Raw genomic sequence first — 27634 nt, forward strand, 5'->3', positions numbered from 1 at the left:
AGGACTATCTCATAAAGTCTTTCAGGGGAAGCCACTCTACTATCAGCTGTCTCAACAGTAACGAACGTGTCAGTTGCTGTCACCTTCAGAAATGGACACAATGCTTCCCGGACTACTGTAATTTCCGCCGCACTGTCTAACAGCGTCAGCGCCCATGTCAGGTTCCGAAGCTGTGTTCTCACTATCTGAGGCATATCTCGCTGTTAAAGTGGCAACATTTTTCTTCTGAAACTGGGGTCGATGACGCTGAAAGTCGTCTTGCTTGCCTTTACCTTCAGTCTTGTGGGGATGCTCACAGCTTTGTTGGGCACCCCGACCTTTGCCGCCATCTCTTCCACCAGTTGGTGAGACTGATTAATCCTGCAAAGAGCGAGGAGAGCGTTGATCAGGAACTCGAAAATGATCAGGTGACTTAATCGTAGTGCGGTCGCGCAAATCATATGTACGCTCAGAAGACACAGGTATTGGTGAAGAAGGACGTGACCCCTGTTTCTGTTGCTTTTTTCCCTGTTTTTTATTTTTATTCCAATTCGACTTTAGAAAACTGGGGCGTTCATCTTTATCTGAGGTCGCCACCTTAATTTGCTTCTGTGCTGATGATTTAGCAAAAGGCTTAACACCCAAACTATTGTGGCCAATGGTCTTATAAGCCTCCGCAAAGATTTTCGGTACCTGCCGGGGCTAATCAGCATTGGGAACATTGCGCAGAGCATTAGATACCTGGAAGTTCACTGCATCTCCCTTGACTTGACTTTAGCAAGGATGAGATCAGTAAATTATCGATTGTGAATTTCAGTGGTGTTTCTGCTTTTTAAACAATTGTTTTAATCTCAATTCAACACTTAACTCCAATGTCACTTTAATCTTTGTTTTGTTCAGTGGGTTTCTTGGATTTGTTCAATCTAAGCGAAGACCTTTTTGACATTCCTAGCTATATTGCCACTCTAACTAATTGTCTTTTACTGTGAATGTAAAGTCTTTTTTTATTATATTCAACCAACGCCTTGGTTGAGCATAGCCTTTGTATGAATTAAGGTATACTATCTGTTAGAAATTGGGCTTCTGGTTGGCAGAGGTATGCACCTTGTCCAAGCAGGAACCACAATCCTAGTCAGGATAAGTCAGTAACACACTTTAAATTAACCTGTGCTCACCCTCTGGTAGGTTGGCAAAGAGGAGTCAAGCTTAATGTAAGAGGCAATTCATAAAGTATTTTTGCAACATTTCAAACAGTAATGCTGTGTAAACAACACAAAAACACAACATCACTTTAGCTGTTATGTGTATGCGTGAAACAAGACCAAAATGAAACAAAACTCCAATAAGTAGAAATCAAGATATGAATTTTTAAAGAAAAAACTGATCTAATGCTTAGAAACAAATAGCGTCAACTGGGGCTATCTGGTAGCTCTTGACCGGGTCCAATCCAAATCTTCAGGCTGACTGCGATGGTGCACAGGTCGGATACAGGGACCAGCTGTGGCCCGCTGAACAGTACCTTGGATGCGTCAAAGTCAAGGGCGATGTGGGGAGCAAGGGAGGCGATATGTCATTGTCGATCTCGCAGATGTAGGAAATGTGTTGGTTTCGAGCTGTTCACCATCAAGGATTAGTCAAGAGTCAAGATGTGAAGAACATGGGAGCGATTCATTATCATCGGACCGCTTGGCTATAGGTGATGCAAGCAGAATGAAGTGATGCATAGGCACCGAGCCACACAAAGTTGTAGGTGTCAGGAATTGGAAATGATGCATCGTACAGTCGTAGGTGTGGTGTCCACGGTTCGTGCAGCAACTCTGATCCATCAAAGGAGATGCGCCAGTTCTGATCGTTACAACATCTTGGATGCATGGAGTTTCACAGTTGCTTCACTTTAAACTCACTTCCAAGGGAACAGGACTGCATTGGCAGCACTTGGAAGAGCAGGACTCACAGCAGACAGAGTCCAGGTGCCGGTTGCACGTTAAAGGGAGAAGTCTTTGATATCCCTGAGACTTCAGGAAACAGGAGGCAAGTCAACAAGCCCTTGGAGTTATTTAGGTTCTGGGATGTATAGATGCAAGTCCGGTCCTTCTCACTGACAGGCAAGAGGGCAGCAGGCCAACAAAGCAGTTCAGCAAAGTGGCAGTCTCTCCAGCAGCACAGCGGTCTTTCTTCCTGGCAGAATGTCCTCACTTCCAGAAGTGTTCTGAGTTGGTGGTGTCAGAGGCCTTTGAAGTGTGGAGACTTCAAAGAGATACTTTTGAAGTACACAAATCCTTTCATTCCGCCCTGGCTCCATACTCACTACAGGGTGGTATGCAACCATTTGTGTAGGGAAATAAGGGCCAGATGTAGGAAGCGTAATTCCGGTCGGTAACGGACGAAATTACCGAATTTCGGCCATTACCGACCGGAATTAGGCTTTTCATATGTATGTGGCTTCCTTGCAGAATCTGTAATTTACCGATTCTTAAAATACCGAATCGGTAAATTACCGAATCTGAAATGTAGGGAGCACTCAAATGAGTGCTTTTCCCATCTTAGGATTCGTTATTTACCACCAACTAGAAGTTGGTGGTAAATAATGAAAACCTTAGAAAAAACATTATTTTTGCTTTTCCAAAGGTGCCATGTTGCAGACATACATGCCCTTAGGACATGCCCTTAGGGCATGTATGTTGGCATTCATTCCTATGGGCCTGGAGGCCCATAGGAATGAATGCCAATTGCCGAATCGGTATTTACCGATTCGGTGAAAGGGGGAAACATTGAAGGGTGGCAGGGTGTCACTTTGACACCCTGTTCCACCCCTCAAATGTGTATGGGTGCACATGTTGCAGACATACATGCCCTAAGGGCATATATGTCTGCAACATGTGCACCCATACACATTTGAGGGGTGGAACAGGGTGTCAAAGTGACACCCTGCCACCCTTCAATGTTTCCCCCTTTCACCGAATCGGTAAATACCGATTCGGCAATTGGCATTCATTCCTATGGGCCTCCAGGCCCATAGGAATGAATGGCAATTACCAAATTGGTATTTACCGATTCGGTAATTACCGAAACTTACCGATTCAGTAATGTTTTCGGTAATTTTACATACATCGCATTTGCCTGTTCTTAAATACCGCATCGGAATGATTCAGTATTTAAGAATCGGTAATCTGGGATTACCTACATCGGGCCCTAAGACACAGCCTTTTCAGGTGTAAGTGTCAGATCCTCTCCATGGTGACCCATCAGGATGTGGATGGCCCATCAATCACACCTAAGCTCCCTTTGTGTGTGGCTGCCTAGAGGGAATGCACAACACCATCTGTCACTCAGCCCAGACATGTATTCAGAGATAGGCAGAAGGCACTAAATGGTTACCAAAAAATGGCACATTTCTGAAAAGTGGAATTTTCAGAGTTGCAGTATAAAATCCAACTTCACAGTTAGCTATGTTTTAAAATGGTGATTCCAGAGACAATGTGAGGGTCCTGTCTCTTTCCAATTGGAAATTACACTGTAATAAGGTAATCATAATGTTAAACTTTGGAAGAGATAGGCTTTCCAGTAGTGAAAAATTAATGTAAGAGTGTTTCACTACCTGGACGTGTAAAAAGTAAATTTCCTTCTTTTTGAATACACTGCACCCTGCCCATGGGCTGCCTAGGGCCAACCTCAGGGGTAACCTATATGTAATTAAAAAAAAGGTGTGGGTCTGGAAAGTAGGTTAACTTACAGGGTCTTCAGGCGCAGGCCTGAGACATGTTTAAAGTGCTACTTAAGTAGGTGGCAGAATCAGTGTCCAGGCCCACTAGTAGCATTTAATTGACGGGCCCTGGGACATGTAGAGCACTTTAATAGGGACTTACAGTTAAATTAAATATGCCACTTGTGGATGAGACAATGGTACCATGTTTTAAGTATAGAGCACATGCCTTTTACCCCGATTAGCAGTGGCAAAGTCCCAGAATCGTAAAGGCAGCAAAAACGAAGTCAGCAACAACATGGAACCAGGCCAAGGATGCCAGGTCTAACATCATCTAATATCTCTACTGAAGCTAAAGGGTCATGGGGTAGAGATTATTAGAACCAACATTTACACACATTTGTTTTTTCTATTTATTACTGTCTTGTCTTGCTTAGAAAAATATCACAGTAGGTATGTGTCTAGCTTCTCTAGTCCCATTGTCCCATGTATATTTTTTTGAACTTGATTGACCTATCTGTTTTTTGCAAAATATGCCAGTATATATTTATACAATATTTTCAAGATTTTGTTTTTAAATGCATGTTTCTGTTCCACCTTGTTACTTTTAATTGGTATAACTTTTAGGTGCTTAAATCACCATTTCTTAATAATTGGAAATGAGACGATAATAACTTCTGATTGAGTACCGACAACTCCAGTGGTTCCGAATCAACAAGAGAATCACCTTCAAGCTCCTCACACATGGCTACAAAGCTCTCCACAATGCAGAACAAGAATATCTGAGCCACTGCCTCACATTCCACACACCCGCTAGACAACTCCACTCCACCCAACTCATCTTGGCCTCCGCCCCACAGATCCATAAAACCAGAACCCAAGGAATATCCTTCTCCTACCTCGCCGCCAAGACCTGGAACACCCTGCCCCTCCACCTTAGGCAATCCGCGTCGGTGACCCAATTCAGGAAGGACCTCAAGACCCAGCTCTTTGACTGAACCTCCACACCCAGATGGATCAGCAGCCCCCCCCCTTCAGCGCCTTGAGACCCTCACAAGTGAGTAGCTGTACTACACAAACTTGTGATTGATTGATTCAGTACTTTATTGTTTGCTAATGTTGAATACCCAAAGTTCTTGGAGATTACGTAATGCCAGGTTGGTTTATTACCTATTTTACAGCTATACATGCATCTACTTAAATGTTTTGCACTGATATATTTGAAAGCTTGGTTGCTTTTTTGTCCTCACCACTCCTTGATTTGCAATTTCAAAAAATTTACATTTTTCTAGTGTATCAATTTTATGCAAGGCAAACTCAGCTAGGCACTGATCCAATATTACACACGATTGTTGATGAAGCATCCATATTGAAAAGAGTGGCAGATGAAAATTGGGTTGAAGGGCCCATAACGAGTCACTGCAGGATTTGAGTTATGAATGTAAAGGTTATGTTGTAAATACCTTCAGGAGTGACATTGCGGTGGTAAAACAATATTTTCTACATTTTAGACTCTTCACAGATACCTATTCTCCACATTTCCACTGCCAGCCCCAGTGCCAGTGCATCTCCTCAGTGCTGCTCAAACTGAATGTTATTTTACAGTTTTCAATATTGGTTTAAAAAGATTTCTTTCTGTCCTCAGCTCAAACCCTTATGCCTACACCCTCCCTCAGCAAGCTTACATGAGGGCATAATGTTGTTTAGATGAGGCATTGATTATCAAGCAACCTATGTTGTTTAATTCTTTCCTTCCTGCTAGCTAAGTTCGGTACACTGTCACAGACCTATTATTAACATGCTATTTCCTGAATTAATACCTTGTAGAAACACTTTTAATCAGGAATAAAACTCTTTAAGCAGCATGGCCAGCAGGGCACACACCTTTTTTAGTATACAATTGCAGGCTGGTTACGCAGCCTGACGTGGCAGGTTAAAATATCGGGGACATCTTTACGAAGTTGTCAGGTAATTAGCACAACAACCATAGTTGCTGCGCTGTGGTGCGTTGCTTTAGAGAGGGTGAACAGGACAAAACCTTATGGCACCCCTGCTATCTTCTCTATACAATGCTTAGGCAAACTTTAAAACTTTTCCCACTTTGGATGTGTGCTGTACAGTGCAGCGCACACGCACAGTCCATAAACTTTAGAGAAATAAAATAATGTCTTCTTTTTAATGCCGGCCTCAATGATATAATAGGTAGCTCTTTGTGTCAAAAACTATGGACAGTTGCATGGGAAGGGCCATTTACCACCCATGGTATGCCCCCTTGATACAAAGCAGCACTATCTCTACTTGTTTTAGGGCTACTCTCCACCACAAATAAAGTTTTGTGCTGGAAAGTAAATCTCAAATAAACATTTCGTGCCAGTTTCTGTCACTTTTGAGATGCAAACCCAGCAGAAAATGTTGGTACATGAGCTCCCAGGAGATCCTCAAAGCCGTGTATCCTTCCAACGTCAATAAATTGAGTATCATTAAGTTTGGATATAATTAATACTTATCTTGGACTAAAGGAGGGATAAATTGTATAGTGTATGTTATAAATGTATTCAAGTCAAGTCAAAAGGGTGAGTTTATTTAGATCGTAATCTTTCAACCAATACATCACACTTAATTAAGTTAAAATGTTTCCCAACGGTAGCAATTCATAAAGAATTATAAAAAAAACATCTCCTTCCATGTTTAGTTAATAAATATAGACGATCTTTCTCAAAATATGACATCTCAAACTAGGTACACGTATAAAAAATTACTCCAAATAGTATGTTTATCCTATTAAAATGAATAAAAGTATTTGTCTCTAGACAAGATTCTGATTAAAACTCTAAAATCTATTACTGGCTTATTATGAAATTCTGAACAGTCTTTATAAATTTCCCAAGTGCAATGGCAATGTCAATACTTGGGAGTTCTGTAAGTAGCTCAAGTGCTTGACTTCTAGTTCTTATATCATATTTTATAAAGATTGGGCGCAGCCAAAGTTTTCGTTGCTCTAAAATATTTATACAGTCCAATAAGACATGCACTGTATCTCCTTTTGTGCCCAGCCTGCATTTACAATGTCCATTAAGATCTAACATTTTGTTTTTTACTTCTTTATTTGATGTCCATGGGTTAATCCCAATGCGTAACCTTAAGATCTCCTGTCTAAGCCAATGGTTTGGCAGGAGATCTAAGTAGGGGAACCAGTTTTCCTTTTCCCATGCCTTCATCATAAATGCCACAGATCTTTTCTTACCAAGATATTCCCTATCCATATTTCTGGTGGCCGCTTGTCCATTCATTTTTAGATCATTTTTTGAGCACTCTATGTTAGGGAATCACGGCATATATCCACCTTTATATTTTCGCAGGCCTCAATCATTTTCTTTCTACACGTTTTTGCCCATTTTAAATTACTGTATTGTATTTCTTTCCGACACCAATGTGCTACTTTGTGGTCCTTTTCAAGGCGTTTCCAAAATCTAATTACTGCACTTTGTGTTTGAATTCCCCAAGCTGTTGTCCCTATCTCTGTTCTTATGGCTTGCACCATTGCTGATGGGGGGAGGGATAAGAGATTTTTCAAGCATTTTCCTTCCTCCAGGTCCCAGACTCCCTTACCGCTCAAATAAAGGATTTCTGCTCCATAGAGTACTTGTGGTGGGATCATTGCTTTAAAAGCTTTTAATATTGGTCGATGGGATTTATCCCCATAGTCCCGGTTAAACATTTTTAGACCAGCAATTGAGGTTTGGGCCTTCGCTTTTTGGGCTTCAAGGTGTGTTTGCCAATTTAATCTTTTGTCAAACCACACACCTAGGTATCGGTATTCATTTACGGTTTCTAATTTAAGATCCCCTAAAAACCAATTAAACTTGATCACTTTTTTCCCAAAACACAGGATTTTCGTCTTGTCTAGATTTACCTTTAAAAATAACCTTGTACAATATTCATGAAAAGAGTTCAATTTCCTTTGAAGGCCAATTTCTGTTTGATCTACAATTACAAGATCATCTGCGTATAACAGACACGGCACCTTTTTGCCATTCATTCTTGGGCTGGCACTACCCTTCACTTCAAGACGTTCTGGTAATTCTGATAGGAATATGGAGAATAGCTGGGGGGCCAGAACGCAGCCTTGTCGTAATCCATTTTCAATAGGAATTTTTGGCGTCAGTGCCCCCTCAGTATCCTTAATCACTTGAGCCCAGTTGTCCCGGTGCAATTCTTTTAATATCGTCAACAGGTCTTGCGGGATATTTTTCTTTATTAATATTTCCCAGAGGCAGTCCCTGTCCACAGAGTCGAATGCGGCTCGGAAATCCACGAAGCAGCAGCAGAGTTTACCATTCTGCTCCGTCGACTTCTTTGCCATTGCCCATAATGAGAAGCAGTGGTCAATCGTTGAGTGTCCCTCTCTGAATCCTCCCTGTTCAATGGGTATTATCGAGTTCTCCTCAACCCAGTCATTTAGTCTATTTAGGACTAGTTTTGAGAAGACCTTTTCCCCTATGTCTAGGAGGTTTATCAGTCTGTAATTTTGTGGGTCACCAGGGCTACCCTTTTTGTGTATAGGTCTAATTATTGCGCCCTTCCAGTTTAGTGGTAGTTTTCCCTCTGTTAATATTAACTGGAAGAGGTGGGAAAAAAACTTTGCCCACCATTTTGTTTGTGACTTAAGAATTATCGCTGGGAGGTTATCCGGTCCTGCAGCTCTGGTTAGATTCAGCTTCTTAATTATTCCTTCAACCATGTCTTCTGTGAAGTTTAGTTTAAATTCATCTGAAATTTCCTGCCAACCTGGAGATACTCTAGCTCCTAAAGTTAGTCTGGCTTCATATAGTTCTCTTATGTATTTATCCCAGGCTGCCTCACTTACTACACAAATCATATCTCCAGCTGGTGGGGACGATGCTGATTTTATCAATTTCCAAAATTGTCTCAAGTCCTTATCTTCAATTGATTCTAACAGCTTGCCCCAGCATTTCTCTTTGTACTCCCTTTTCGCATCGAGGACCATTTTTTTTAACTGTACTTTTAGAGATATAATATGTTTTTTCCTATCTTGGTTGAATTTTTTCTTTTGTTTTCTAGCTTCTGCCCTTATTTCCCTTTTTTTATTTTGGCAGTCCATTGAGAACCATTTCGGTCGGGTAACACGGTTAATTGCCCCTTTTCTTTTATTCTTTTTTAGTTCTATCCGAAGGCATTGGACTAATTGGGCTATTTTCTCCTCGTACCATTCCAAATTTAGTCTCTCATAAATTATTAATTCTGTCTTATGTTGGAACGTTTTTAGCTTTTCCAAATACTCTTCGGTTAATCTTGTTGTTACCCTCTTTGGATAGTCCATTTCTTGTTGAATCACCTTTTCCCTTGGTTTCATCCTTCCCTTTCTTAACCTCACAGCGAGCTGGTTATGGTCACTACCCTCGCTGTGAAGTACTTTAAAATTCTGCACTAAGGGGAAGTTCCAAGCTGGCATAAAGACATAGTCTATTGGGGAGTTTTGTGATCCTTTTTTAAAGGTCTTCTTTGCTGGGCAATCTGTTTTAAACCTGCCATTTAAGCAAAAAAGACCCTTTTCCCCCAAATAATTGGCCAGTTCCCGGTCCAGCTTCGATGGAGCGCATATTGGGAAGCTAGCATATCTTATTCCATATGTGTCCAATAATTCATTATACGAACAGTCGGCCTTCGTTGGGTGCAGCTTATGGTTAAAATCCCCCAAAATTATCAATATGTCTGAGGTGTACATTTCAAGAATATCATCTATATCCTGTTTAAAATTCTTCATCTCAATTGCATAGTCGCTCAAATTTTCCCACTGCATGTATACATTTATAACAATTAACTTTTCACATGTATTATCCTGGGATAGATGGTTTATCCTGCACGCCAATAGCCACTTACACTTTACTTTTAGCATTATTACATTTCTTAATATTCTCTTTGAGATAAGTGTCATTATTTCCCCCGAGGGGCGTCCATATCTTTGCCTCTTCGCCAGTCGGTTTAACTGGTAGTAGCCCTCGAAAATTGGGGTTTCGCCGCAAGCCCATGTCTCTTGTAGGCAGGCAATTTCTACTTCATTTACGCTGTTCTTTATAAGTTCTTTTTTTAAGTCATTGCCTAACCCATTTACATTCCACGTTAAGAGACTTAGGGCAGGCGGCACCCCTTTCTCCTATTCTATCTCGCTTAAACCACCAGCTACCCCACTTCCACTCAGATCACCCTCAATTATGTCACCTAGATAACTGCATTGACTCCAGTTGCCCCACCCATCCTCTTTCACGGTATTGTTTATCACTATCTTCAGTCGACTGACCCCTTCCTCTTTACCCTTGTGTAGTCTCACCTGTCTCTTCCTTAGACCTGCATGGCAGTTTAGGAAGTTCTTTCCCTGTAGTGCATTACCCCTTAAATCTTTTTCAGTTATCACTCTTACTCCCTCTTGGAGGATCTCACTTGCTGCTCCTATAATTGCTCTTTTTACCAGGTCTGAGTACAACAAAACTTTTGTTATCTCCACACCTGGCATGCTATCTATGAAGCCCACCTGTCTTAGATCTTTTGTGTCAATCCCACTCAGGCTTGTACATTTGGAGAAAATCGTCAGAATTTGTGATCTATTTAAGGGTTTTATTTTTCTTGATTTCTTACCCCTTTGGCCTTCTTCAGCTGGTTCTAAGTAGACCCATTTGTTGTTCCCCTGCTCATCTTCTTTCTCTGGGGGCGCTATGATTATCTGTCTTGGCTCATTCCTCTCTATTGATCTCATTTCAGACTCTTGGGTTGCCTCCAACCTATGGTTCTTCTGGGGGGTCTGTAATTTGCTTTTTAATGCTAAGGTTATTCCCTGCTTTATGGGTTTATTCTTTTGTACTCTCGCTTTTAAGACCTTGCTGTTCTGACTCTTCATTTGTATGACTTGAGCCTTCCTTATGGCATCCATTGCCAATGGTCTGGATGGTTCAAAGGGCTGAGCCTTGGCGTTTAATGTACCTCCAGATTCCTTTTTCTTATTGTTTTCCCTTAGGACTACCTGTGGGGCATGTTTTTTACCTGACCTACCCTTGGTGACCTACCCTTGGTTTTTTACCTGACCTACCCATGGTAGGCATTTGTCCTTTAATTCCCGTCAGCTCAGTTTCAATCTTCTTTAGGGATTGCTTTTGAGCATTCAATACCCCATTATTCAATAATGTCACTTCAAGAATTCCCTGCAGTGTTTTCTGTAGCATTAGCAGGAGGACCATCATTGAAGTAGTAGGGGCTGTTGAAAGATCAGGATCTTGTAGGCTGTTTCTCTCTGGGTTTACAGTTCTTCCATGGTTCTGCTGGTTTGAGTTGTTTCTCCTTTCTTGACCCGAAATCCCTTGGTTGGAGGTTGCCCCCCAAACAAAGCTAGTCTCGAGACTTCCTCTTCTCGCATGCTCTCCATTCCCCGATGTTTGAAGAGAAAACAGTTTTGGGGATGAAGAGAGCCGTGGTTCCATCAATTTTGAGTTCTGGCTGTGGACTGATGAATCTATTGACAGTGGGTCCACTGGCTCATCTTCAAGTTCTTTTCCTAGAGCTCCCCTCTTGCTTAGGTCCACATGAAATACCTCTTCAGTTTCTCTATTTGTTGTCTCTAAGCGGGACTCCTCTTCTGTGTCCACGTTGATTGCAGTTGGGTTTTGGACTTTATAGTGCTTGCCTAGAAAGTCTTTTACAGAGTTAGTGGACGTTGTGGTCTTTTTACTAGATTTTGATGTGCACCCCTTTTTTGCTTGTGGGGCTTTTTTTGCTCCTTTTTTGCATTTTCCTTTCTTACGTTTCCCAACGGAAGTATTTCCTTGTGAAGTCAGACTCTCTTGGCTCTCTTCCCATGACCTGGATCCTGCCGGTACCTCACTTGTCTCCAGAGTATTTTCATGCATTCCCTTCCGTGCTTTCTGCCTAGTTTTGGGCCCCATGTCCTTTTTTAATAAAAGGTACCCAGCTAGTACTTGAATGCACCAACTTTAAACATACACTTCTCCACGCGCCTACTCACTTACCTCTGTTGTGCACTACCGCCAGCCTGCCTTGCCAAGGGTTTAGATGTTGTTCTCTTTTCTCCTCTCTCCTCTGGCTGCTTTTGCCCCTGAGCAGGAGTGTCCTGATGTTCTTAACGGACTTTGGGGGAGCTAGATTAAATATTTGCAGTTCTTATTTACTTATTTGGTGCTCACTCAAAATCGTCTGCTCCCTTTCGACTGGCCCCCTCGGGCTTGCTGGGGTACTCGGGCACTCGGGTTCCTGTTCTCGCCACCAGACCGCTGCACGCACCCCTCTCAGGCCCCCTGTGGTATAAATTTTGCTCTTTCAGCTCCAACCTGGGGCACTTGCGGGCTCAGACAGGCGGCGCGGTCTCCACACCGGCAGGAGTCGCGGGGTGTGCGTGCGCAGTTGAATCCACACACCCACCACCTCTCTGTGCCGTTCCCAGCCTCGCCGCACAAAGGGCATGCGCTAGCCTCAATCGGCTTCCCCCCTCGCCGTTCTCACCCGTGGTCCGCGGTGGCCGGCGCTTCTTGCCTACCTGCCTGCCTGGCAGCGTGCGTCCTCCACGTGCGGCGTTTGACTGTCTCGACTGCGCTCAGTTCCGAGCGGCTCCGGGCGTTACACCTCCGACAGTCCGACAATCAGCTGCGAATCCTGCGTGGCTCTACTCGGCAAGGCTTAGCAGGACAAGGCGTGGCTACAACGAGGCAGCACCTGAGTACGAGGGCAAGGTAAATAGAAGTACCCGGATACTATATAAATGTATTGATTACTGTAGGATCATAATATTGCCTGGCTTACATATTGTGTCCGAATACCCATCTCAAAAATATTGGCCCGTTGGAGTTAATTGAAAAGCTAAACCCGATAAGCCAACATTTTTGTAAATGATATATAGGACACAATATTTATGTAAAATTATATTTCTGCCAACAATAGTCTGATATTTAACTATACTGGTTATTAATAGTGTTTCTTCCTTTCATTTTTTTCATTCATTCCTACCTATCTTGCTTCTTTTCTGTGCTTACAAGACTGTGAAAAGGGCCGCGTCTGGGGATGGGGCGGGGGAATTAGGTAGGTAGGGGCTAAAATCCCTAAGTCTATCAGCCTCATGCATCAATATTGCATTTTGCGATTCCTTAATTGCGAAAAATAAGGAATCGCAATTAAGGAATTGAAAAATGCAGTGCATCAAAAAATCGCTAAAAAAATAGTGATTCCCTAGAATTCCTTAATTGCGATTCTCTAATTGAGAATCGCAATTAAGGAACACCACCCCATTCATTCCTATGGGCCTAGAGGCCCATAGGAATGAATGGTAATGACATTCTTAATTTGCGATTCACCATTAGAAATTCGCAAATTAAGAATGCAATTTCAAGGGTGCAGGGGTGTCCAAAGGACACCCTGTTGCACCCCTGAAATCTGCCCATAAGTAAATTTTGCACACACACATGCCCCAAGGGCATGTGTGTGTGTAAAATTAAACTTTGAAAAATGCACTTTTGTGCATTTTTCAAAGTTTTCGCAAATTACCATGAAGGTCAACTTCATGGTAATTTGCACCCCTTATTTGCGAATTCGCAAATTTTTAAAGCTTGATGCATTTCATTTAAGGAATCTCAATTTGAGATTCCTTAAATGCAATCGCAAATCAAGAAATTGCAATTTTGCGATTTTTTAAATTGCAAAAATACCAAAAATGATAATGCGTCCCAAAAATGGAAATTGCATTCGCAAACGGCCGAATTTTGCGATTCGCACCATTTGCGAATGCAATTTCCGTTGATGCATGTGCCTGCAAATATTTTGGCACATAGCTAGATTTTCTAAAGTAGATTGATCTGGCTTAGTTGCAAGTCCTACTACCAACTCGCCAGTAGAATTGAGAAGGCGAATAACAATAGCCGCGAGATCTTTTCTATAGTAAAAAGTTTCCTTTCTCCATGTGCTGAACAAATTTCCATCAAGCCCTCTACGGAATGGTGCGAAAGCCTTTCCTCCTTTTTCTTGACTAAAATTGCCAAAATCCAGCAAAGTCTCAGAGCTATCGGTGGGGGGAGCTGGACTGAGGATAGGGTTGGATCTAATGTCGAACCCACACACACCATGGAGAGCTTTGTCCCACCTTCGGTGGAGGACACCTTAGTGGCAATCAAGTCGTTAAAATCTGGTGCCCCAGGTGACACCTGCCCGGCCAGGGTGTTGGCTGAAGTGGCAGAAGCAGTGGCTCCTGAGGTTTCTCAAATAAAGGGTCTATCTTTTACATCAGCCAGGGTTCCTAATGAATGGAAACAGGCTAAGTTGCTTCCTTTGTTAAAAAAGGTGGGTGCAGATCCTTCTGTGCCTAGTAATTATAGACCTATATCTCTACTACCAGCTATGGCAAAAATTGGGGAGAAACTAGCTTTCGCCCAGCTTAATGCCTTTGTAGAAACCTCGGAACTCTTACACCCTGCCCAGTCTGGCTTCCGTGCAGCTTATAGCACTGAGTCGGCGCTGGTGGAGATTACTGAGGCCATTAGGGAGTGTCTGGACAGTGGCGGCAGAGCGGCTCTGATTTTATTAGACCTCTCTGCCGCGTTCGATACTGTCCCTCATTCACTCCTTCTTACCCGCCTAGCGGGGATTGGTGTGGTGGGCTCAGCATTGAAATGGGTAGAATCCTTTTTATCGGACAGGTCTCAGCAGGTTTGGATCCCACCTTTTTCATCCTCGGTCAGGCCCCTCACTACCGGGGTTCCTCAAGGCTCCACATTGAATCCCCTGCTTTTTAATGTTTATCTCACCCCCCTTATTGTGCTTGCCGAACAAATGGGAGCAAAAATCATAGCGTACGCAGATGATACGCAGCTTTTATTTACCTGGAAGGATGCAGCAACTAACACAGAGGTTGTCCGTTCGTGCCTTTCCGCTGTGTTTAACTGGTTAGCAGCTGCACAGCTGAAGTGCAACGAAGACAAGACAGAAATTTTGCTGTATGGCCAATTTCCTTCCAATTTCAGAGACCTCTTGTGGCCGTCTGATTTTCTCCAGCCAGGCTCAGTTACTACCGCTGCCAAGAATTTGGGAGTCTGGTTTGGAGAGGATCTGAGATTCGAGGCACACATAAAAAAACTTACTGCTGTGTGCTTCGGGTCTCTAAAAGCCATGAGAAAGTTCTTCCCGTATCTGCCATCATCAGCTAGAGAGTCGGTTGCTAGAGCTTTAATTTTATCTAGGCTCGACTATGCCAACTCTCTTTTTAGCGGCACTCCAGCTTTTTTAGTTGCCCGACTGCAGATTATCCAAAATGCGACAGCACGGCTGCTGTATAACATTCCCAGCAGAGAAAGCGTGCGAGCACACCTTAAGGAACTTCATTGGCTGCCGATTGCTCAAAGGATAACTTTTAAAATTCTCACTTTAGCATTTAAGGCAGTCCACGACATGGGACCATCCTATCTAAGAAAAAGATTCAGCCGCTATGTCCCCACACGGCCGCTACGTTCAGCCGGCTGCAACCTCTTGAGTGTGCCCCGCTTCCAGCGAGTACGACTAGGAGGCTACTCGCTTGCTGTTGTCGCAGCCAGGACTTGGAACGCCCTTCCTCTCTCCCTGAGATCGACTGAAAATTTTGTTTCATTTAAGAAAGCACTAAAAACTCATCTTTTTATAACAGCCTATTAGTGTCATGTTTCCTTTAGATGGCCACTTGCTTGTTTTTCCTTTTTCGCGCCAGGATACTCTGGAGTAATGGAGCGCGTTATAAAACAGCAAATAATAATAATAATAATAATAATAATAATAATAACTGTAGCCAGGCACATCCAAGGGGTCAAATAGTATATCACCTCATACACCTATTTGTAACGTGTTTTACAATAAAGCAAACATCTTATGGGTATCACCCCATTGTGACGGTCTAAACATAGGAATTTGTACTGGAGATTTTAAGTGCAAATACTATGCTAGACAATGCTGCTTCACTTTTTATATGATAGAGCAGGGCTGGGCATTATGACGAATATTCCCCAAACATGCAGGTAACTCAAGCCGATTCTGGTGCAATGCAAATGTTTGTCCTGAGCGCAGATCTGACATTTTTTACTCAGAGCTACGTGCATGGAGTACAGTAAACCTGAACCCCCTGTGTTTTGGTTGCATCTCCATGCTCCTGTGCTATCTGCAGCTTATACACTAACTTGTTATGTTACCAGGGGCCACATGTATCAAATAAGCACCTTGTGATTACCAACCAGCGATTTTTACTGAATTGCTATTTGATAATCACAAAATTCTATGTATGTAAGAAATCGCCCACAATTTTGTGATTCCTTAATATTACCTAATAGCGATTTGGTGAATAGCGAATCACTATTAGGTAATATTAATCCATTCGTCCCTTTGGGCCTAAATAGGTGTGAATGGTTTTGCATTCGCTAATTTGCGATTACCCAATTGGTAATTTCAAATTAGATAATGCAAAGCTAAGGGTGCCCTGAGGCCTAAGGCCACCCTGAAGCACTCCCAAAAAATTAAATGTGCACATGTAAAGCGCATACTTGCCCTAGAGGCATATGTGTGCACCACATGACACTTTGAAAAATTATGTTTTGTGCCTTTTTCACAGTTTGCACATGGTTATCATTGAAGCCGATGGTAAGTGCATTTTCTAAATGCACAGTTTGCATTTGGAAAATGCTTCATACATCTGCAAGCTGAATAGCAATTTGCGATTCCCTATTTATAGTCACAATTTTAGGTAATCAATTTTTTTATGATTACCCAAAACTGCAACTACAAAGCTTTTCATACATCATGAAAGGCTATTTTGCATTTGCAAACGGCCGATTTTACCAAATTGCACATTTGCAAATGCAAAAAACGTTCACAAATGTGGCCCCAAGTGACCACTTGCGCTTCATACAGAGCGAGGCTGTAAAAACAGGGTTATACACAGTCACACTTCTTGTTTCCTCTATCATCAGACATGAAAACCTGGGGGCATATTATCAAGCCTGTGCGATAAAATTATCGCCGCTTTATCGGCCGAAAACGGCCGATAAAGCGGCGATAATGGGCTTGATAATATGCTCTATGGAATTCCAATCGAAGCCCATGTTAGATGTGAAGACATCTAACATGGGCTTCGATTGGAATTCCATAGAGCATATTATCAAGCCCATTATCGCCGCTTTATCGGCCGTTTTCGGACGATAAAGCGGTGATAATTTTATCGCACCGGCTTGATAATATGCCCCCTGATTCTTTCCTTTAGTGCATTCAAACTACTCCAGCAGTATTGTTTAAATCGTGTAAACGACAGGCAATGTGGAGGTAATTCACAGTAAAACCAGAGGGAGGCAAGACGAATAGACACATGAGGAAAATAAGGATAACAAGCACAAACAGCTTGACTCCACAAAAATATCTATTCACAGACAAGAGCATGCCCTTGTGCTTGTCTTTTATATCTTTTTTCTTTCTTTATCTTGCTGACAGTCTTTTCAATTGTTGTTTGGTTTATCTGCCTGTCAGCCGCTAATGTGATTCTTCAGCAGTTTATAGTCAACATGATAACTCCCCTGCAGTGCGCCGACTTCATCCGGCAGATTACTTGACACAATGTGGTGTGATTGTTCTGTCTCGCCGTGTGATTATAGCTGCTGTTCTTTCGCAGTACGCGGAGGGCGATGATTGTCAATAATAAGATCAGGTTAGCTGTTCCCAGGTATATACTCATGGATGAAGACTGCGCAGAATTCAATGCACTTTGAAGAAAACTCACACGTGACCTTATGTGAAGCAACTAAATGCAGGGCCAGATTTGCGAAAAATTCAGGCAATGCAGAGCGGCACCCACAGTTGCTGTGCTGTGTAGCGTGAAAAGGAGACAGCAGAAAAAGAGCCATATCCATTGAGCTGTGGCGCTCTGTTCCTCTCTCCCTGCTCTGGTGCACATTAGGCTGCCATGCGCCAACATATGGTCCCTTGCGCCATAGTGCGAAGATGTGTGCGTTCTGTATGGAATAGCTTTTTTGACAGGAAGGGAATTCTTCTAGCACAAAAACTATGTTTTAACATGTTTCCTCCTTTTTGTATGTGTGCTGGCAGCACACATGCAAAGTGGAAAAACTGGCCACATTTCTCCTAGTTCTGCCTGCCTTGAGTAAGCGTAAGATTTTGGTGCAAATCCCTGTATACGAATGCTTGTAAATAGAGATTTGTGTCAAAATCCATGGGTGGTTGCATGGGGAAGCCATGCACCCAGTGCTTAATTTGTAAAATATGAAGTGCAGGTGCTCAAATGTTTGTTGAAGGCAACACCTACTTTTCTCCGGCTCCACCCATTTCCTCCACTGGCTCCACCACTTACTCTATTAGCTCCACCCACATCCTCAACAGGCACTGCTAAAAGTCAGATGTAATACAAGGTACAAACACCTGTTAGTAACAATTCAGGAAAAGTGTAGAAACAGTAACATGACTATTGCACCAACGAGAGGGAAAACAAATAAATCTGTGTGCACTAGAGTAAGTAGTGATGCCGAGGCATATACATGCATTAAGTAGAGGGGCAGGGGCAGGGGCTGCTGTAGTAATATATAATATTACACTAAGAGGCATCGGGTGAAGTGCAACTAACAGGAAATAAGGACATGCTAAAAACTGTAGACCAACAGCACCACTGAAACGTACCAGAACATTACTTCCCCGACCCAAGTTTCACAGCAAACCCGTCCCTCCCCCACCCAGACAAATAAGTAGCTTACTAATGGAGGATTTTTGGCAAATTGCTGCTCACCATGTACGATGTAGCCTGTCTCTCCCTCCAACCCCCACCCCCAGTACACATCCTGTCCAGTGACTGTGATGATCTGAAACCAATTGTACTTCACTGTACTCTGCTCCTGAGGGCTGAGCGGACTCGGACACAGCTGCGGCTTGCCCCGGTGCTGCATAATGGAATGCAGATGGACAGGAATGAGATGTATTGACAGAGCTATCATTTGGACTCAAGACGGGAATATCCAGGGCAAGGCACCAGGACGTCACAGTTGAAGCCAATAGGCAGAGCGCTGTACGTGGAATCTAGTAATGGAATAAACCAAGGGTCTTTGGGGGAGGGTGGAGGTGCATTGGTGGGTCTAAGCTTGGACGCTGAAATGTGAGTGTAGTCTCCAGTGCACTGGTAGGAAAGAGCGCTGTGATCGGTGATTGGTAGAGCTGTGTATGGATACAGTTCTGGAATAAAGACATTGCAGGCTACAAAGAGGTGCACCTGCGGAGCTGTGCATGACCTTCAGAAACAAAAATCAGGTGTGGAAAGGGAGATGTTGGGGTGCACTTATAGAAAGAACTGTGGATGAGTATCGAGAGGTCTGGCACGCCGGTCTCTTTTGAAGTGAGGGCAAATTGTTTAACTATTCCATAAATTGTCAAGTGTGGTGGGATATGTGACTAGAATCCAACATCGCACGTTTGTTGCAGCCTAAAGGCCTCCTGTAGGTGTTTGTTGTAAAAAAAACCTTTGGAGCTGCTGTGTGCCATGCAACACGTGCAGGGACATCTCTGCATCATCATACCCTGTCCACATGAATAAGTTGTCTGATTGCATGGGGCTGTGCAGCCTTGTCCCTGCAGCCCTGGCGGTGCAGGAGGCACATGCACTTCAACCGAAAGCCTATGGATGCTGAGTTAGCAGGGTATCAAAAGCCCCTCCCTACATTCTGCCCCTCCTCCCGCTCTGTGACAGGGCTCATAGCCACACTTGCCCTCCACCACCTGTGAAACAGGTAAGAAGAACCGAGGGGTCTTACCTGAGGAACTCCAGCGCAGACAAGTGTCACAGAAGTGATGCCGACAGGTGGACACCTGCACGGGCACGCGCATGACATTGGTGCACAGCAGGCAGAGAGGCCGCCGTTTCGGCTTCTCCAGGAACTTGTAGGCATTCTTTGGGGGTGCCGGGTCCGAGGGATCAGATGTAAAGGTGTCTGAGCCTTAGGGTTTTACACTCACTCCTCGGGGCTCAGTCCTCCCGAGGTTGCTTCCAGTCCTTTTGTTCCTGGGCTCCCTCTGCCCGGGTCCTTGCCTCTCTCATAGCCCCCGGGTTGAGGGTCTCTTCCTGCTTCAAGGGTCTCTTGCTCATTCCCCCGAGGGCTCTAACCTAGACCTGCAGCTGTTCCCGGTGTACTCCTCTTATTTTGAGGGCTCTTCCCAGTCTTCTTGTAGAGGAACTCTCTCTACCGCTCTTGCACAGGTCTCTTTCAACCCTCCTTGTCCTGTGGAGACTCACACGGCCCCAGCCCACCTGATTCGGGTCTCTCTCGAAACACCCCTGTTTACAGGGCTAAGTCCTGACCCCTATAGCTGCAGACTGCCTTTAATAAGTGATTAGGCCTGGTGCTGCTTTCTACCACCAAAGCACTGGCTAATGAGGCCTGCTGCGCACCACGCTGCTAACTTCTTTTGTCGTCGACTGAAAAGCGTTGCGGCTGCGCAGTATGCTAGGGCGGGCCGTAGTGAAAACCCTGATCTCATTGGTCTGACTCAGGACACACACCTGGCGATCATGATTCCCAAGTAGAGACAGAGCGGGTTTAAAATATATTTTGTAAGCGGTCTTTATTGGTAATGCAACTTATGATGAGGCAGGGACCCAGTGAGTTTCTGGCACTGTGTGTGTGCTTAATAACGCAGGTGCAGCATCTTATTTGAAATGATACACAATCACGTGTGAAATCAGCTGTTCACCAGGGAGACCCGTTTGAAGTTAGTGTGCAGCCAATTTCACGTGTAGACCCGGCCCTGAAAATTAAGTGCCGGTGCTTAGCACCGGAAAGCACCAGCACAAATTAAGCATGGCCCCTTGAAGCAAAGTAAAGCAACCTAGAGAGAGGAGTTGGCTTAACGGCTAGGGCGCTCGACCTTGGACCTGGAGAACTGGGTTCGAGTCTCATTAACGACGCCAAAAACCTCCTGTGATTCTGGGCAAATCACTTAATCTCCCCGTTCCTAAAAAAAAATTAAAATGAATGTGTGTCCTCATGTAACGTAACTGGTGCTATGTAAAGCGCTCTGATACCTGATTCGGTTCGGGTCTAGTTCGCGCTATATGAAACTCTGCAAAAAAAAAAAAAACTAACACATATTGCAATTTTGTGTTGCTTTGAGAATCTATCCAATACAATTCCGGATTTGCGCTGGATAGTAATTTCCAGCATACTACTTTGTGTTGGGTTTCTATCTATCTATCTATCTATCTATCTATCTATCTATCTATCTTTATGTATAAATATATATTTGTATTTATCATTTTTTTTTAACTATATACACTCAGTAGATTTGCATGTAGAGGTCGCCCCACAAAAATCCTACACCTACACCTAGGTGTAAAACTCCTCATAGATTAAATTCACTATTTCCATGTGTAGATCTACATCCGGATATAGATTTATGAGTCTCTGTCTCCTCAAATGAGGGGGGTGGATACTCCTATGACTGAATTCGATCAAAAAGTTACTATTTGTTACTGTCTGTCGATTTGTGGAGACTGGCACTACTGTGGTGGATATTTCACTATAAAACACATTAGGGAATTTTAAGAAAACTAATCATAAAATAAAAAATAGAACAATTTATATACTAAAATATGTTTTCCTAGCTCATATTAACCTAGGACTACCAAAGTAACAAGGAACAATATACCTGTACTAAAACAACATATTTTCATATTTTGACTGCACTATTTTACTAATTTTGTTTCAATTATGTTAAATAAATTAATTTAAATTAAATTAAATGAAATTAAACTAAATTAAAAGTTAATTTGACCTCCCTCATACCCTAAAGTATCATTTGTGTTGAGTATGTCCCAATCTTGCATTTACATCATGTATTATTTTGTTTGTCAATTAAATAAAAAATAAATCATACTTTACAATATATTTTCTTAAAAGAGTAAGTGCAAAATGTGGAATCATTTGACATCACCTTAGTCTCCTTTGTGGATGACACATAGCTCTTCATCGCTCTCACCCCTAACTCAGGCAGTAATCCTAAGCAACTTAGAAACTGCCTGTCGGCAGAGGCTGACTGGAAGCACCTGCACTGCCTGAAGCTTAATGGCAGTAAAACAGACATTGTGGTGCGCAGCAACCAGACCTGTCTTTGGAGACCACAATGGTGGCATGACAACCTAATTCCTCTCATTGCCCCCAAATGTGTGGTGACATATCTGGGTGTGTGATTGGATAGCAATTTAATATGTGACCACCAGATGGAGCTGTGACTGCAAGCTGATTCAGTCTTCCAAGATTAATGAGAAAAATTCCATGCACCCTCCTGATCTCCACTCAAAGATGATAGCCCTGGCTCTAATATCATCACGCTTAGACTATGCCAATGTTCTGTTTCTGGGTATCACCTCGGCTTTGCTGAAGAGACTTCCAATGTTTTAGAACGTGACAGCATGACTCCTGAGCAACATTCCCAAGCACATTTCTGTTTCATCCCAGCTTTAGACCTCCACTAGCTACCACCCATAAAGAGACATCTACAGTTCAGAGCCCCTCGCTTCATTTACTCGGCCATTGCAAAGGCTGCCCCTCACTATTTAAGGCATCTGAATCAGCCATATTGCCCACGTAGAACCTTAAGAACCCCCAACCTGAGGCTGGCATTAGTCTCCTAGAATAATTGAGTAAGGAAAGATGGCCTCTCCGTTAGGTTTTTGACACCCAAATTATGGGATACTCTACCTCTCTGTCTATGCCTAAGTCCATGCGAAGAAATCTTTTGTAAGCAGCTGAAGACCTGACTCTTTTAGTGTGCATGTTCCACTCAGTGTCTTGGAGTAGTTGAAGTCTTTAAGGCTGGGAAGCCATGCAGGTGGCAGCCTTAAGCTTTGTATATAACACTTTTTTGCAAATTGCTATTGATTTACTCTTATGTGGGTGTGTGTTTTGTGTTAGCATGTTGCTCCCTGGGGCTCTCCTTCATTTTTCCTTAACTTCATCTATTTTGTAGCAAATATTTGCCAATTTCCAACCTCTCCCCATGTCCCTCCCTTAATTATTATTAAATCCTAGGCATTGGTGGGCAGAGATCTTTTTACAGGCAAGACTGGTAAGGTGGAGTCACAGATAATCTGCCCAGAAGTTTGTGAATTACATTTTGGATTGCACTACTTTATATATCCCACAATAGATTTTGTGAATATGCCTTCTTGTCAGTTTATCTTGTGTAGACTGTCCTTCAGTGTCAAACTATGAACTGCATCCGACATCTAAGTCACTTAAGAGGAAGACAGGAAGTGCAGACAGCAGGTGTAGTACAGCAGATAGACAGCAATGAATATTTACTTTAATTTTCTTTTCCTCTACTATATACCTTCCTTTCTTTTAGTCATAACACTTGTATTGTGATAAAAACAAAATACAATAGTCAGGCTCTCATAATCATTCCATGCAGGAATTCCAACCATGTTTTTAAATTATTTTTAAATATGACTGCATTCCAAGATTCGGTTTTATGGTAGCCATTTCTATAACCTTGCCCTTTCGAACTGAAGCAATTGTTTTCATAGTTGCTCATCTTTACTTGTGGAACCCTAAACAGGCATCTGTCTACTGGACTTAAGATCTCTAACTGACACTTATTGAATTCTTCTAGGTTTCCAGTGTTCCGGTACCTCCCTCTGCATTGTCCACAAGTATGAGGTGCGAGTTCTAAATGGAACCCTTCTTCTACAAAACGCCTGTGTGGTCACTGAAGGGTAACAGCAATATGGTATTGGTATACCATGTTAGCCATCAACCTTTCTGTGTGGTTCTGTACATGTTGCCTCCAACCTGGTAGGTTGCTTCCAGTCCTTTTGTTCCTGGGCTCCCTCTGCCCGGGTCCTTGCCTCTCTCATAGCCCCCGGGTTGAGGGTCTCTTCCTGCTTCAAGGGTCTCTTGCTCATTCCCCCGAGGGCTCTAACCTAGACCTGCAGCTGTTCCCGGTGTACTCCTCTTATTTTGAGGGCTCTTCCCAGTCTTCTTGTAGAGGAACTCTCTCTACCGCTCTTGCACAGGTCTCTTTCAACCCTCCTTGTCCTGTGGAGACTCACACGGCCCCAGCCCGCCTGATTCGGGTCTCTCTCGAAACACCCCTGTTTACAGGGCTAAGTCCTGACCCCTATAGCTGCAGACTGCCTTTAATAAGTGATTAGGCCTGGTGCTGCTTTCTACCACCAAAGCACTGGCTAATGAGGCCTGCTGCGCACCACGCTGCTAACTTCTTTTGTCGTCGACTGAAAAGCGTTGCGGCTGCGCAGTATGCTAGGGCGGGCCGTAGTGAAAACCCTGATCTCATTGGTCTGACTCAGGACACACACCTGGCGATCATGATTCCCAAGTAGAGACAGAGCGGGTTTAAAATATATTTTGTAAGCGGTCTTTATTGGTAATGCAACTTATGATGAGGCAGGGACCCAGTGAGTTTCTGGCACTGTGTGTGTGCTTAATAACGCAGGTGCAGTATCTTATTTGAAATGATACACAATCACGTGTGAAATCAGCTGTTCACCAGGGAGACCCGTTTGAAGTTAGTGTGCAGCCAATTTCACGTGTAGACCCGGCCCTGAAAATTAAGTGCCGGTGCTTAGCACCGGAAAGCACCAGCACAAATTAAGCATGGCCCCTTGAAGCAAAGTAAAGCAACCTAGAGAGAGGAGTTGGCTTAACGGCTAGGGCGCTCGACCTTGGACCTGGAGAACTGGGTTCGAGTCTCGGTAACGACGCCAAAAACCTCCTGTGATTCTGGGCAAATCACTTAATCTCCCCGTGCCTAAAAAAAAATTAAAATGAATGTGTGTCCTCATGTAACGTAACTGGTGCTCTGTAAAGCGCTCTGATACCTGATTCGGTTCGGGTCTAGTTCGCGCTATATGAAACTCTGCAAAAAAAAAAAAAACTAACACATATTGCAATTTTGTGTTGCTTTGAGAATCTATCCAATACAATTCCGGATTTGCGCTGGATAGTAATTTCCAGCATACTACTTTGTGTTGGGTTTCTATCTATCTATCTATCTATCTATCTATCTATCTATCTATCTATCTATCTATCTATCTTTATGTATAAATATATATTTGTATTTATCATTTTTTTTTAACTATATACACTCAGTAGATTTGCATGTAGAGGTCGCCCCACAAAAATCCTACACCTACACCTAGGTGTAAAACTCCTCATAGATTAAATTCACTATTTCCATGTGTAGATCTACATCCGGATATAGATTTATGAGTCTCTGTCTCCTCAAATGAGGGGGGTGGATACTCCTATGACTGAATTCGATCAAAAAGTTACTATTTGTTACTGTCTGTCGATTTGTGGAGACTGGCACTACTGTGGTGGATATTTCACTATAAAACACATTAGGGAATTTTAAGAAAACTAATCATAAAATAAAAAATAGAACAATTTATATACTAAAATATGTTTTCCTAGCTCATATTAACCTAGGACTACCAAAGTAACAAGGAACAATATACCTGTACTAAAACAACATATTTTCATATTTTGACTGCACTATTTTACTAATTTTGTTTCAATTATGTTAAATAAATTAATTTAAATTGAATTAAATGAAATGAAACTAAATTAAAAGTTAATTTGACCTCCCTCATACCCTAAAGTATCATTTGTGTTGAGTATGTCCCAATCTTGCATTTACATAATGTATTATTTTGTTTGTCAATTAAATAAAAAATAAATCATACTTTACAATATATTTTCTTAAAAGAGTAAGTGCAAAATGTGGAATCATTTGACATCACCTTAGTCTCCTTTGTGGATGACACATAGCTCTTCATCGCTCTCACCCCTAACTCAGGCAGTAATCCTAAGCAACTTAGAAACTGCCTGTCGGCAGAGGCTGACTGGAAGCACCTGCACTGCCTGAAGCTTAATGGCAGTAAAACAGACATTGTGGTGCGCAGCAACCAGACCTGTCTTTGGAGACCACAATGGTGGCATGACAACCTAATTCCTCTCATTGCCCCCAAATGTGTGGTGACATATCTGGGTGTGTGATTGGATAGCAATTTAATATGTGACCACCAGATGGAGCTGTGACTGCAAGCTGATTCAGTCTTCCAAGATTAATGAGAAAAATTCCATGCACCCTCCTGATCTCCACTCAAAGATGATAGCCCTGGCTCTAATATCATCACGCTTAGACTATGCCAATGTTCTGTTTCTGGGTATCACCTCGGCTTTGCTGAAGAGACTTCCAATGTTTTAGAACGTGACAGCATGACTCCTGAGCAACATTCCCAAGCACATTTCTGTTTCATCCCAGCTTTAGACCTCCACTAGCTACCACCCATAAAGAGACATCTACAGTTCAGAGCCCCTCGCTTCATTTACTCGGCCATTGCAAAGGCTGCCCCTCACTATTTAAGGCATCTGAATCAGCCATATTGCCCACGTAGAACCTTAAGAACCCCCAACCTGAGGCTGGCATTAGTCTCCTAGAATAATTGAGTAAGGAAAGATGGCCTCTCCGTTAGGTTTTTGACACCCAAATTATGGGATACTCTACCTCTCTGTCTATGCCTAAGTCCATGCGAAGAAATCTTTTGTAAGCAGCTGAAGACCTGACTCTTTTAGTGTGCATGTTCCACTCAGTGTCTTGGAGTAGTTGAAGTCTTTAAGGCTGGGAAGCCATGCAGGTGGCAGCCTTAAGCTTTGTATATAACACTTTTTTGCAAATTGCTATTGATTTACTCTTATGTGGGTGTGTGTTTTGTGTTAGCATGTTGCTCCCTGGGGCTCTCCTTCATTTTTCCTTAACTTCATCTATTTTGTAGCAAATATTTGCCAATTTCCAACCTCTCCCCATGTCCCTCCCTTAATTATTATTAAATCCTAGGCATTGGTGGGCAGAGATCTTTTTACAGGCAAGACTGGTAAGGTGGAGTCACAGATAATCTGCCCAGAAGTTTGTGAATTACATTTTGGATTGCACTACTTTATATATCCCACAATAGATTTTGTGAATATGCCTTCTTGTCAGTTTATCTTGTGTAGACTGTCCTTCAGTGTCAAACTATGAACTGCATCCGACATCTAAGTCACTTAAGAGGAAGACAGGAAGTGCAGACAGCAGGTGTAGTACAGCAGATAGACAGCAATGAATATTTACTTTAATTTTCTTTTCCTCTACTATATACCTTCCTTTCTTTTAGTCATAACACTTGTATTGTGATAAAAACAAAATACAATAGTCAGGCTCTCATAATCATTCCATGCAGGAATTCCAACCATGTTTTTAAATTATTTTTAAATATGACTGCATTCCAAGATTCGGTTTTATGGTAGCCATTTCTATAACCTTGCCCTTTCGAACTGAAGCAATTGTTTTCATAGTTGCTCATCTTTACTTGTGGAACCCTAAACAGGCATCTGTCTACTGGACTTAAGATCTCTAACTGACACTTATTGAATTCTTCTAGGTTTCCAGTGTTCCGGTACCTCCCTCTGCATTGTCCACAAGTATGAGGTGCGAGTTCTAAATGGAACCCTTCTTCTACAAAACGCCTGTGTGGTCACTGAAGGGTAACAGCAATATGGTATTGGTATACCATGTTAGCCATCAACCTTTCTGTGTGGTTCTGTACATGTTGCCTCCAACCTGGTAATTTTTTGGGGGACTCCCAGAAGCATTATACAATAGTAAATATATGAACACACTATGCTCCTTGTGATGTTTGTCACATCTATTTCCTACAGATAGAATGAATGCAATGATCAAAAGTGCTGGACATTTTGATTCACATTCATATCTGATAAAATATGTTTGCTAAAAACAAAGCCCAGTATTTTAACTGTGAGAGAGGCGTATACGTCAAAATTCTCAAACTTAACATTTTAGTAGCCATACCAAGCTTGG

The sequence above is a fragment of the Lissotriton helveticus genome, chromosome 6 (genome assembly GCF_964261635.1).
Source record: "Lissotriton helveticus chromosome 6, aLisHel1.1, whole genome shotgun sequence".
In the NCBI taxonomy this organism is placed as follows: domain Eukaryota; kingdom Metazoa; phylum Chordata; class Amphibia; order Caudata; family Salamandridae; genus Lissotriton; species Lissotriton helveticus.